The following is a 14,631-nucleotide window of genomic DNA, read 5'->3' on the forward strand; positions in this document are numbered from 1 at the left end:
AATTAAACACAAGGGAGAGTTTTTTTTTTTTTTAAATCCAGTGTTTTTATTTTAAAAATGTATTTAGCCTTTTTTTTTTGTACAAAGTCGTTTGATGCAGATATATATTTTTTAATGCAGTAAAAAGAAAAGGGCAATTGGTTTACACAGAAGAAATTAAAGAAAGGAAAAAGAATGAGGGTCTTAAGAGCTTGGAGAAACACGTTCTTTGTAAACCAGTTTCTTTCACTATAGATGCTAAATGCATCTGTTCTTGTAATCTGACACCACCAGCACTGTCAGAGTGACACACCTGTGAAAACTGTATTTTATATATGTAGAGTTTAACTGAGGAGATCTGTGGTGGAGTAACCCTGAAAGTGCATCTAAGCAAGTATTTTTGTCAAATGGACATTTCCCACCCAACGTGCTATGGCTTGTAGCAGCACCAAGCACTGCAGAGATTGAACAGCTAATAAAGATTGGGTGGGACATTTGCAACGCATTCCTTTTGAAGAAAATGCAGCTCCTTGATTTCTCACAGTTCCAACATGCAGCCACCAGGAGGAGTAAAAAGGGAAGGACATTGCTTTGAACATGTTATTATGGCCAAAATGACTTCCCCCTTTTAATTGCTATTTTTATGTACCTTTTAATTTAAGTGGAATTTTGTGTTATTAAAACAAACAAAAAATATATATCTTTTAAGGGAATGAGTAATCAGACTTTGATCCATGTGAATTTATTTTTAAATTTAAATACAAAATATTTTGTTAAGTTAAGGCAGAGATGTTTTTAAGCAAGGTTCCAGTTTCTGTGTGTTGACTAACTGTATTGTGGGGGGAGAAAGACTAATACCTGTGGAACAAGAATCCAATGTGTACCTGAAGAAGTGAATCTGAGACTGAAAACATTAACAGCTCACTTGCACAGTGATAAAGGGAGCACTGACTATCATGATTGTTTAATTTTTTAATGATTAGCAATGCAGTCATAATCTTGAGTTGGTTTTCAGTAAACAGTCTAGTTGCAGGAGAGGGGCGGGAGTAGCATTGTTTCTGGGGGAGATTTAAAACAGAATCTCTATCTTTTCTTTATAATGTTGCAAAAGTCTTTTTGTTTATTGTTGTTGTAGTTGTTAATGAATAGTTTTGTATATTTTGAATCCCGGTGTGGTTTACTAGCAGTAGAACTGGTCCTAGCTCAGAATCCCACCAGGGGGTGCTGTGGAGTAGTAAACAAGCAGTCTCAAGGCAAGGAAAACCCAAGTGGGCTAAGCTGAGCTATGAGCTGCTGAGTCTATGTTTTTTTTTTTTTTTTTTTTTTTTTTTTTTTTTTAGAAACAAACCCATTTACAGCAGATTGCTGCCACCAATAGAAGGCCTGGACCTAGCTAAAGGGCGTTTGACAAACATGTTTAACAATTCGGAGAAAGAGCTAGGAATGTGAAAGTGGATCTTTATAAATTCTACATAGAGTACACAATAAATACATAATACAGTATGTGTAAGTTCTGTAATGTACCGTTGTGATTGTAATAATTCAATAAATCGTCTGTCACATACTTCACGATTTAGGTCAAGTAATAGAGCAAAATGATTTGCGGTACTGTATTAGGGTTAAAGAAAGTTATTTCGGTAGTTACTTCCGAGGCCACTTCATCTCAGCAGTGCCTTTGGGGTTACACTGGCTGTATGTAAAGCAGGCCAGTGATTGGGAGAAGCAGCTGGTTGGTTAAAGACAGATTGTGAATTGAAGTGCAAGATGGGTAAAAGTTCTGGAATTACCTCAAATATCACCACTTTACAAAGTGGTATTAAAACTGTGTCAATATTGTTACTGATTCACTTTCATTTTTCTAGTTACCTATTTTTCTGGCCAACCCCATAGTTTTGTTTTTGGCACAAATCGGTTCGATTTTACTAAACGTCTGCAAAACAAGAGTTTACTTTTCAGGAGTATATTTTTGCAGCTCTAAAATAAAAATAAAAGCTTGGGCTCAAAGTCAGTTTAAAGTTGACACCCTCTTGTCTGCTTACAAACCTCCTTACCAAGCACCCAGAATTTAGAGCAGGGGAGTACAATTGCTAAACAATGACTCCTATATTTGTGACTGTTTATAACCTGATTTTTGTAACCAGTAAATTGAGAAGTTATTGCAACCCCCTCCTTCTACTGTTGGTCTGATCTTATCTGTGGGGTGGAGATTGCTAACACCCATCCTGTTAGGAGTGGTTTGGTCCTCTCAACTATTGCCTTACTCTAACAACCTTCTTGCACCTCACAATCAAAGATGTGTAACCCAAATTATTTTCTACTTAATTATATCTGTATTTCTATTTTTATTATTATTAGAAAGACTAATGTTATCAATTTATCATAGAAGGAATGCAACTACTTTTTTTTTGTCTTGTTACTATGTTTTTTGCTTAAACAATGTACAGTTCTATTTAAAGAGAGATGTTTCTTGTCCACTAGTGTTAACATTTATTTTTTATTGTAATATGGCATTTTTAAATCTCTTTCGGATATTAAAACTTTACAACACGGGAATGTTTTTGATCTGTGTGCCATGCGTGTTTGTTTTTTAGAGCCGGTATTGTAGATGAGAACACTCGCACACTATAAAACACTTTCATCTCTCACTGCTGTGCTGCGTGTGTTGATATTTGATTTAATGTACTGAAGTGTTAGAGAGACTGGCAAGTATTTCGTTCTTCAATAATAACTACTTTGTAGATTCTTCTAAATGCAAAAAAAAAAAAAAAAAAAAAAAAGTTAATAAAGTTTTACTCTTCCTGATTTACAATGTTGACAGATATGAGTCAGAAGAAAATTGCAGAAAGGTCTATGGGATAACATCCCTTTACAGACCACAAGCCATACATTTTAATTGAATCTCTCATAATGTAACTGGGAGCCTTAACAAGATTTGGAAATGTTTCAAATACTAGGTTTATAGTTCCACTATGAAGAGTCACCAGCAGAGGGCATTGTTGCCTCACAGCTGCCTGAAGAGAAAAGACTGGCTGACCACTTTATATCTCTGCTGTGCAACACGCCATTGTGCTGTGAGCTGTTAAACAAATAGGGTCAACTTTGTCCTTTAGCCCCAGGGCTGTAAGATCCATGCTTAATTAACTGCCAACGATTTCTAAACCAATTCTCTACCCTCCACAGTATATACAAGTCTAAAATAAAAGTATTGCTTTTATTCTTCCCCCTCAGTTTTAATGAGAATGTGATAGAGGGTAGTATTTGCTATGCAATTAGCAGAGGGATTATGTCCCAATTATATACTTTTATTCCATCAAGCAGCTCTTAACTTGACTGCCCTTTTATCGGCTGCTCTGTATTTCTGGGTTTATTTTTGCTGTATATATATATATATATATATATATATATATATATATTATTATATATATATATATATATATAAATATATTTATTACTTCATATAATCTGTCAGGATTAAATTAACTTTAAAAAAAAAAAAAGAACTGAGGATTGTGTTCTGACAGCTTGCTTAACTTGAGTACCTCCGAGTGCATTTAGTAACCCCAGCAACTGTGATGTGATTTAAAGGAAGGTCCATTCCTCTCATTGTCATAAAAAAGCTCTTGCAAACAAGAGAGGATAGGCACCCACAATATGCAAACTTATTAGCTTTTAGCAGTTTGTATGCCAGAAATGCCTTCAACCTCTTTTAATACTATAATATGTGCTGCTTTCAAAACATATGGAAGTGCATGACAGGAAAGATTTATAAAAGGATTTTGTTAGCTGAAAAAAATGTAGAGTTTAGAAAAAAGAAAAGTTTCAGACTTGCAGAGGAGCTCGAGATTAATAAACTTGGTCCAGGCAGAGATGGAGGGAGTAACGGGGATTAGTGTTCCCAGGCAATGCCCTTCTTTGAGTATTTCAGAAGCATTATTTTTTTATTTTTTTTAAATGTTTTAAGATTGTTAAAAATTCAATCACAACGCTGTCTGACAGTCCAGAGCTTACAGAAATCTCATTTTAAAGTCTCTATTCGAGCTTTTCATGCGATTTTCATATATGGCCACAACTATAGTGCTCATTCAGGGTGACCGTGCCTGAGAATGGAGGGTTTTAGTGCTCATTATTGGAGTCATTAGATCATACTGTAATTACACTGTATATGCATTGCTTGGGAGAACATCCCAATTACTTTGCAACTGCAGTTTAAGATAATTGATTACACTCATCTGTCATTTAATATCACTGTAACTGTTTTGTACAAGGCCTTTCTCCAGACAGTTCTTGTGACGTGGTTCATCCACAACACAAAAACCCAACAGAAACGTTCCAGTCCGGCAGACAAGCTTCTCAAGCATGGCTTATTTAGAGCTCATGTCCTCCATCCCCCCACAGCTGTGCACAGATCAGTTTGAAACGAGATTGTTAATGACAATCTCATGGTTTAAAAGCGCATTATTAGTGTGGGTGGCATATAGAATAATATCGGTAACGCTGCATACCAGTCTTTGTATGTTTAATGATACACACGTGCATGTATATCTATTGACTGTTCATTAACATGGAACTAACAGCAAGTGGTTAATTGCATATTAATTAAATATTTATGACACTCAAAATAAAGCGTTACCGAAGCTTATAATTTTAGTGGTGCTGTTGCATGCAATGGGCACTGAACATAACCCTAAATGCGTGGGTCTTACACAATTCAAAACGGTGAACATTGAAAGCGGCAGAGGTGCACACAGAGCACCACTGCCCAGGTAAAGAATGATAGACAGCATGCTCAAGGAGCCTGGAGCTCTTTGACCCTGTCTGCTCGGCGCTGGCAGCTCTCTCTTTACTGTCAAATAGCTTTGGCAGTTCCAGCCCGCTCCCTCGACCCCAATCTGCTCGTTAACTCACTTCAAACCCCTGGCGTTCATTCAGCAGGGGGTCCAGCACAGGGCTAACTGAATTAACTTTTCGTGAGTCTCTCTCTCTCTCTCTCTCTCTCTCCCTCTCTCTCTCCACGTTCTCATGCAGTGTGTTTATGTTAAAAAATTACCAGCGTCAACTACTTTATCTGAATGCGGTTATTTAGAATGCCAGACATTTTTTTGTATTTGTACAAACACCCTGATAATCTGTGGTATTATCATGAACCAAATCAGTATTTGTGTTTTGCTAACTGTTCTGTAAGGGGATACGATACTATGTTTGTATATGAGGCTGTTTTCTTTATGTATTCGGAGCATAGCTGAGGAATGCCATCTACACAATACTGAGTGTCTCTGGAATTTTAAATAGTGCATTTACGATTCCCAGTTCTGAGATACTATTTGGAAAGTAAACAGAACTACGCCTCTTCAGTATCTTGGTTTCCCCCTCCCTCCGTCCCAACCTGCACTGTTTACATTCTTCCTTTAGCAGTGTGAATGTTCCTGATTGCTGCGCTGACTGTGGTATATATAAACAGGTGGGAGCTCACTGATGCAGGTATATTCTTAGCCTGTTGAACTCGGGGCACTCTGAGCTCCTTGGTTTTCCAGGCCGACAGAGCTCCAGTCTGGTGTCACAAATGGTTATGGTCCGGCTTATATGAGTAACGAGTTGGATATTACTGGAAGGACGCTGCTGTGTTACTTATCTACTGCTATTAAATACATGACTACTTTGTTTTAGACAGCAAGGCACCTTCCATAAGTAGCAAATGCAGTATAAGAACGATACTACTTAATATAATTGGAGCAGATCCCCTAGAAAGGTAGTTTCTTATAAAAAATAAAAAAAAACGATTGTCTCTTTGCAGTGTCTTAATACACTTAAGAAAATGTTTTGAACTAAAAAGGGGAGCAGTGAAAAGGGAGCTGAAGGTACTTGGATAAGATATTGTGGTGTAAGCCATAGTGCTCGGAGTGGAGTTACTGCAACACGCTCACACTACACACCGTGACTGTCTCCTGTGACATAAATTACGGCTGCTTTTTCTTTCTCGACATATTTGCGATATTTCAATCCACATTCCTCAGTTGTTAGTCATCTGAGCCTCAAAATAGAGTTTGTTTCTGTTTTAAACGCAGGTTGTTTATTTATTTATTTATTTATTTGTTTGGTTTTTTTTAAAGGCAGACACGATTATCTGACAGATTAAAAAAAAAGCAATTTATCCTGCTGGAACATGAAAACAGAAAGCTCACTTGCTGGTTTTTTGAGCGTGTTTTTGTTTACAGAGACCAGTGTGAGTGTGTGATAGGAAGCGGCTCTGCCAGTAAACCTGATCTAAACTCTGCCGGCCTGCCTCTCCCCTTCACTCTAATCCTGCATTATCTCCCGCCTGTCACTTCCTGAATTAGCTTTGGAAAACACAAGGCCTTTGGCAAACCTTCCCGGAAAATTAAAACTAAACAAAAACTTTCCATCTCCCACCTCTATTTAAATCCTGTGTATCCCAGAGGGTCTGGGATTATAGAAGCTGCCGCCCTCCCCATACTCCCTTCCTAAATTTAGGAACCTGAAATAGTAATCACTTCTAATGCAGCATACTGTTACCCTGCATCTAATAACAATGAGTGCAGTTCTCCAGCACTGTGATTAAGAACATAAGAACATAAGAAAGTTTACAAACGAGAGGAGGCCGTTCGGCCCATCTTGCTCGTTTGGTTGTTAGTAGCTTATTGATCCCAGAATCTCATCAAGCAGCTTCTTGAAGGATCCCAGGGTGTCAGCTTCAACAACATTACTGGGGAGTTGATTCCAGACCCTCACAATTCTCTGTGTAAAAAAGTGCCTCCTATTTTCTGTTCTGAATGCCCCTTTGTCTAAACTCCATTTGTGACCCCTGGTCCTTGTTTCTTTTTTCAGGCTGAAAAAGTCCCTTGGGTCGACACTGTCAATACCTTTTAGAATTTTGAATGCTTGAATTAGGTCGCTACGTAGTCTTCTTTGTTCAAGACTGAACAGATTCAATTCGTTTAGCCTGTCTGCATATGACATGCCTTTTAAGCCCGGAATAATTCTGGTCGCTCTTCTTTGCACTCTTTCTAGAGCAGCAATATCTTTTTTATAGCGAGGTGACCAGAACTGCACACAATATTCAAGATGAGGTCTTACTAGTGCATTGTACAGTTTTAACATTACTTCCCTTGATTTAAATTCAACACTTTTCACAATGTATCCGAGCATCTTGTTAGCCTTTTTTATAGCTTCCCCACATTGTCTAGATGAAGACATTTCTGAGTCAACAAAAACTCCTAGGTCTTTTTCATAGATTCCTTCTCCAATTTCAGTATCTCCCATATGATATTTATAATGTACATTTTTATTTCCTGCGTGCAGTACCTTACACTTTTCTCTATTAAATGTCATTTGCCATGTGTCTGCCCAGTTCTGAATCTTGTCTAGATCATTTTGAATGACCTTTGCTGCTGCAACAGTGTTTGCCACTCCTCCTACTTTTGTGTCGTCTGCAAATTTAACAAGTTTGCTTACTATACCAGAATCTAAATCATTAATGTAGATTAGGAATAGCAGAGGACCTAATACTGATCCCTGTGGTACACCACTGGTTACCACACTCCATTCTGAGGTTTTTCCTCTAATCAGTACTTTCTGTTTTCTACATGTTAACCACTCCCTAATCCATGTACATGCGTTTCCTTGAATCCCAACTGCGTTCAGTTTGAGAATTAATCTTTTGTGCGGGACTTTGTCAAAAGCTTTCTGGAAATCTAAATAAACCATGTCATATGCTTTGCAATTATCCATTATCGATGTTGCATCCTCAAAAAAATCAAGCAAGTTAGTTAGACACGATCTCCCTTTCCTAAAACCGTGTTGACTGTCTCCCAGGACCCTGTTACCATATAGGTAATTTTCCATTTTGGATCTTATTATAGTTTCCATAAGTTTGCATATAATAGAAGTCAGGCTTACTGGTCTGTAGTTACCTGGTTCAGTTTTGTTTCCCTTTTTGTGGATCGGTATTACGTTTGCAATTTTCCAGTCTGTCGGTACCACCCCTGTGTCAAGAGATTACCCCAGACCTTATTAATGAACACTGAACATTTTGAAGGCTGTATGAAAGGCATTCTTTCCTGGGCTCTCCAGTGCTGCCACCTTGCAGCATTAATACACTCCATTCTCAGCTCTCCGGTGTTCAGTTCCAGCCCAGTGTATGGGCTATCCTGTCAGTACCCTACAATCTTCACCTGATCCCAGAGTCCAATATGATCACTCTGGATGTCACACTGCAATGGTCAGGGTTAAATATTTATTTAATTCAAATGCAAAGTAACCTCATATGAGGACAGCAGATAGTAAATGTTTCAGCCAGTATAGGCTGACTTTGCCCATGAATGCCTTATCTTTTTAATGTAATTTGGAGTTCACTGCGATGGCCTTGTATTGGCATCCTCATATTAAGTAGGAAAGGTAACACTGTCCTAAATAATGCTCTCCTATGAGGATGCCAATTTTGTTTGCATGTAACAACACAAGAAACTCACAGTGTAAATAGTAATAACCTGTGGCTCATGGAAATGCACGATGAAAGAGTTAACAGCAGCTTGACAGGTATGCATGCCAATATGAGGAAAGAGAAGTGTTAGAGCAAATCAGTTAGATTGTTACTCTTTTTTCTCTCTGAATTATTGCTTGTCTTTATCTCTAATGTTGTGGGAGGTCCTGATTGAGATAACTGTGCTTCCTGTTCTTTTCAATTCTTTATTGTGTAACCAGGATAGGAACCCATTGAGATCTCGTGTCCAACTACTGGAATTGGATTCCGCTCCTGGAAATCGCCTGACTGCAGTTCATTTAATTATATTACTTCAAGACGTCGTTTCTTTCCACTATCCTAGTGCTGGGTTTCAACCTGCCTCGTATCCTGCATATGCCCAAATAATTAATGGGTGTTGTAATACTGGGATGCTTAGTTACATGTACCTTTTCATATGTCATCATCCTGCACAGGAGCTGCCTGGCCTCTGTTTATCCAGACAGATGTTGCACAGCTGGAACAGAGAGAAGTTCTGTTTCCACGGAGGGGTGGTGTGGATCAGTGGTTTTATTAGTTATTATTATCATCATCTCACAATGCCCTGAACAATGTGAAACATGCAGGTAATAACATAGCAAACCCACAGGTCTCTGAAAAAAATGTACTGTACAAACCTGAGCTTCACGCTCATGGTTTATCATGTCGGCAGAAGCCCTCAGTGGAATTACAGCCTGAAGCTTACGTGGTATTATAATTATTGGATCTTCACCAGAAGTAACAGGGGATCATGGATAGTACAGCCAGTGCTAAGAGGAGGTAATGCAATCGATTTGAAACCATTGTAAGTCTTTGTGAACGGGTCCCAATGGCTCTACTGACTTCAATCACCACACTGGTGTGAGGTAAGAGCTGCGCTTTCCTGCCCTCAGTGTCACGCCTCACTGACGCAGGGGGGATAAGCCCTGAATGTTTCCAGGAATGAGCTGAACCCTCCCAGAGGTGCAGGCCAGTGGGTGGCAGGTTACTAGATACTGAGATAAAGATCAAGACAGATTGCATGATTTAAACCAGGGGGCGGTCAGCTCGCATCTCGGAGTGCTGAGCAAAGAATAAGAGAGAGAGAGATAAAAACACACATGTTTATGAGACAGCCATACATTTTCTAGGAGAGACAGTTATGGGTTTTGTAACAGGTTATAGGGCTGGGGGTCCAGTAGCAGAGATACTGCATGGGATTAATCAGTTCTTTGTTCTGCAGCAGCTATAGAAGTGAAGTGGTAACTAATGCTGCTAATGAGTTTCTACAGTGTGATTCCACCAGAGATGCACCTTGATTCCTGAAAGTCTGAATGTGTTATCATACTCCAGATCTACAGGATCTCGGTATGAGAGTCAGGCAAGCCCAGACACACACCAAAACCAATGCTTTTACATTCTATAATCCTGTATGCTCCTTTATCGGACTGCGTTGTAGAAGGTGGATGTAGAATTGTGGATCCTGTGATAATCTTAAGTGGTGAGTGTAACGATATTGGGTCCTGAAACAAGAGCACAGGCAAAGGCATTATTCTAGGTTTTATTAAACTGTTTTAAATCATGCTAACACTTTACATTGTCTCTGATTACTGTGTATTTACATAGAAGTTACTTAATAAATACATGTGTACTTACACATAATTCCAATGTTATTACATATAGTTACAAAGTGCCTGTAAGTACACAGTTGTATCAAAAGAGGATTAGTGTTGGGCTTAGGTGTGCAAAAGGATTTACACATTAAGTATATTTTAACTATTCATAATAACTCTGTAATAATGTGTAAGCATGCATGTATTTGCTAACTACCATACTGTAGGAATCCCCTACCTTAGGTATTTCTGTCAATATGAAAAGCTGAGACTGCATATTTATTAGCACAATTTGTGTCCCAGTGTTCTTTCAATAATGACAATTCTGTGTTACTGTGAAAAGAAAGTGAAATGCTGAAACAGGCTTTCCCTTTGGAGGTGTTTCCAAGGTCTCAGTCTGATTGGTAAAAACAAGCGCACACACGCACGCACACACATACCCTTTGCAGTGTCAGAGTGAAGACAGCTGAGGGAGGCAGGTTTGGGGAGAGTTAAGCTGGGAATTGAAAGGTCAACAAAGTACACTGTCTCTGTGGGGGGAAAAAAGTCTTTGTGGCAGAAAATATAGACGTTAGAAAAAACAATCCTATGCTGATATTTCTTGTAACCCCGTGGTAGTAGCTGTATAATTTCTGAAAAACACTGTGAATGTAACGTAGGAGATAATTTGAATTTTTTGTGCCTGTTTTAAAATAGCTGGTGAAGATAGTTCTGTATCCCCTAGGTGAAATTGTACAGCTTGCACATGCAAAGTGTTGTTTTATTTCCCGCCTCTTCCTCTCCCTGTTTCCTTCATCTTGCTCCAGGATCGGTTATATAAGTTCCTTATCACAGTCCTACCTGTCCAAGTGCTGAGCAATTACTCTGCCTTAACCTTTCAACTCCTGGAAGGTATTCCTTCAGGAATAACACTCCTGAGAGCTCTGTGCTGATGGCACTGTACTCAGAAGAGCCCCTTGGAAGTTTAAAGTGCAGTTATACTTTACTAGAACAATATTGAACATCTTAGACCTCTGTTATAGCTCCCTGCAGCTGCAGAGATAGTACAGTCATGCTGCTGCTTCGTATAAATCTTTGAATCACGCCTGCCCTCTCCAAGTACAGCTGGTACACCAGAGTTTAACCATTAACCCATTCCCCTGGAACAAGCTACTCCTAGTGGATGCATGCAGTAACCACATTTATTTTATGTCGTATTTCTTACTTTTAAAAAGTCACCAGGTGATGATTGAAACAGAAAAGGATCCTAAGTGATTTAGGTCTTTCGTTTCTGCTTGTTGGAATTGTTAGCTGTTTGGTTTTGACAGTACCTAGTGCAATCAGCCCCTCGCTCTCAAAGGCAATTAACTCGTCCTCCCCAGCTCCTCTGTAAAGCTGTAGGGGTGCCTGATGTCAGCACTGTTCTGTTACAGAGTGACACAAACCAGAGGCAGCCTCAGCATTCATCACATTAACCAGACAGACAGATCTGCTCTCTCCATACAAACTAGCAAGGTTCACAATGTTTGGTTGAGGGACTGGACAGGTCATGGGGGTGAGAATCACTAGTTTTGTGCTTGTTGAAAAAGTTACTTTGCCTCTTTCAAGAATAACTCTGACACTCAAACAAAAAGACTACAAATGCATGATAAGGTTTACTGCTCTTTGGTTTGTGATAAAGTGTCCAGAAAAGAGCTTAGCTTAGCTGAACTGATGCTGTACAGGTATAGTGTTATTTTGAAATCTAAAACTAATGTTTGTGTTGCTTAGTTGACTGATAGTTAATAAATGGTTATTAGGAGATAAAGGGTTAATGAGTAAAATACGTTACAGATGCCTTTTCTTGGATTTAGGATTCAAATGCTAATTCATATATATATATATATATATATATATATATATATATATATATATATATATATATATATATATATATATATATATACTATAATAGTAGATCATAGTAATCAAATAGTACTTGATTTAATTAGACGTTATATGGCTATAATACAAGACGATGTTCTGTATATCTCTCTCTCCTGAGAGCGAGAGGAGGCACATTAGCACCTTTTTGTTTTTTTTGTTGTTGTTGTTATAAATAAATACCTACTAGGCATGATCTAACAAGCATGCTGTTTCTACCCCTCACTCATTGGAAAGGTTCAGACAGTGACTGTACAACTACGACATGCTGTGCCTCATTGTGCACTTCCCCTTATTAAGTTATGTGGGAAATACCCCATATTTTAGGTTTAATATCGTAGTTTATTTAAAGTTTATTTAAATAATGTAATTTAAGAGAAAAGGCAAAATATGAGGAAAATATTATTACAGAGTGATTATAGCATACTTTTTTAATCTTGCTAAATTGAATAAGTCATGCCTCATCATTACAGTACAGTGGAAACTACAGAGCCAGTATAGAGCATATCTCAAAGTGCTGCAACAGGGTATGAGGCACTGTACACTGTATCTCAAAGTGCTGCAACAGGGTGTGTGCCACTGTACACTGTATCTCAAAGTGCATGCAACAGGGTGTGTGGCACTGTACACTGTATCTCAAAGTGCTGCAACAGGGTGTGTGGCACTGTACACTGTATCTCAAAGTGCATGCAACAGGGTGTGTGGCACTGTACACTGTATCTCAAAGTGCATGCAACAGGGTGTGTGGCACTGTACACTGTATCTCAAAGTGCTGCAACAGGGTGTGTGGCACTGTACACTGTATCTCAAAGTGCTGCAACAGGGTGTGTGGCACTGTACACTGTATCTCAAAGTGCATGCAACAGGGTGTGTGGCACTGTACACTGTATCTCAAAGTGCTGCAACAGGGTGTGTGGCACTGTACACTGTATCTCAAAGTGCTGCAACAGGGTGTGTGACACTGTACACTGTATCTCAAAGTGCATATAAGAATATTTACGAACACAATGAGGCTGTTCGGCCCATCTGAGTTTGTCTAGTTTCTAGTAGCTGCTTGATCTCAAAACTTTGTCAGGTTGGGCCTGAAAGGATCTCAATGTTTCTGCCTCATCTACATGAGCAGGTAACCCATTCCATCCCCTCACCACTGTGTGTGAAGAAGTGTCTCCTTTCCTGTCCTAAGTTCTATCTAATTTCCAACTGTGTTCTCTGGTCCTGGTTTCTGCACAGCACTTAATAATGGTTAGGGTTAACTATGTTAAAGGCTTCAATTGTCTCCTCTTAATTCTTTTTTGTTGTGCTTTTGCAAATGCAGTTGAACTCAGAAGTGCCAGACCACTTAATAAACTTGGCACTAATACACCTTTGTGACCATGACTACTGACTAGTAAAACAGCAGCACTATTGTGGTAGTATTTTTGCAGTACCTAGTAGCACCTTTTTAGGTGTGCTCTATGAATCTCTCTCCTGACCTAGACATCCTCATGTGAGTCATATCAGTGTGGAATGAATCACAGCATTTAGCGGAATAGCTGTGTTACTGTTTGAACATGCTGTTTGTGTTACACTGCGTTTAAAAGTGCAGATTAACAGATAATGTGTTTGGGCTGAGCGGGGTGGAGGCTGCAGACAAAGGTACTGTCGCGTTTGATGCTCAATGCAGTGGGATTTACCTGGAGGCCCAGATCTGGCTGACAAACAATTAACTCTACAAAATGATAAAGTAATTGTGTCTTAATCGTTTAACAGCCAAGCATTTGAAAAAAACACGTTCTTAGCATGACAGCTTCTGCGGGTCATCTTTCATTTACAAGTCTATTTTCGTTGAAATCTAATTACTCCGTCAGTATGCTCTGCGTCTTGTACAGTTACTGTACAGTTCCCTTTCATTCGTCTAGATCCTGTGTTTTTAATCCTGTGTTTTTAGATCCTGCAGCTGAGTGGAAACTTTTTTTTTTAATTCAATATAGTTTAAATTTACTTCCCTGAAAATAAAACTTAAAGGCGCACACCAATATAAAACAAATTTAAAAAAAAAAAAAAAACATTAACGCAGTGTTTCCTATGTAAAAAAAAAATATTGCCATGTTCATTTTGCTTTCTAAAGCATATCAGAGTTTGCAGACGTCATCTATAACCTAAGTAGCTGCCGAAACATTTATTTAATGCTCAAAGAGATATTGCTGCAAGCAAATAAAGGGGGGGGGGGGGGGGGGGGGGATTTACGCCCTGACAGCTAAACCATACCTATTTAAACAATGCAAAATATAACTTACACTCTAGTTTTGACAAAAAAAAAAAAAAAAAAAAAAACCTCTTACAATGATATTTCTTAATAAAAAAAAAATCTTCACCGACACTTTTCCAAATAACAAATGTGAAAGCGTGAAAAGCGTATCGTAGTTTAAATATGTATACAGCTAAAAAAAACTGAAAACGCATTACTGAGTTGGTCTGGTCTCCGTTAACATCGTTCTTCACAGCCATTCATTTTGAGACACACATTGTCACCCAGTAATACGGGCAGGTTGATGAAATGCAACAAATCACACATTCAAAACAAGCATTGCTCTAAAGTAATTATAGTAAACTGTAGAAGGCATGCACCAAGGCCAGGCGGCGTCAGTCTCCCGCACGATCTGC

The sequence above is a fragment of the Polyodon spathula genome, chromosome 19 (assembly GCF_017654505.1).
Source record: "Polyodon spathula isolate WHYD16114869_AA chromosome 19, ASM1765450v1, whole genome shotgun sequence".
Lineage (NCBI taxonomy): Eukaryota > Metazoa > Chordata > Actinopteri > Acipenseriformes > Polyodontidae > Polyodon > Polyodon spathula.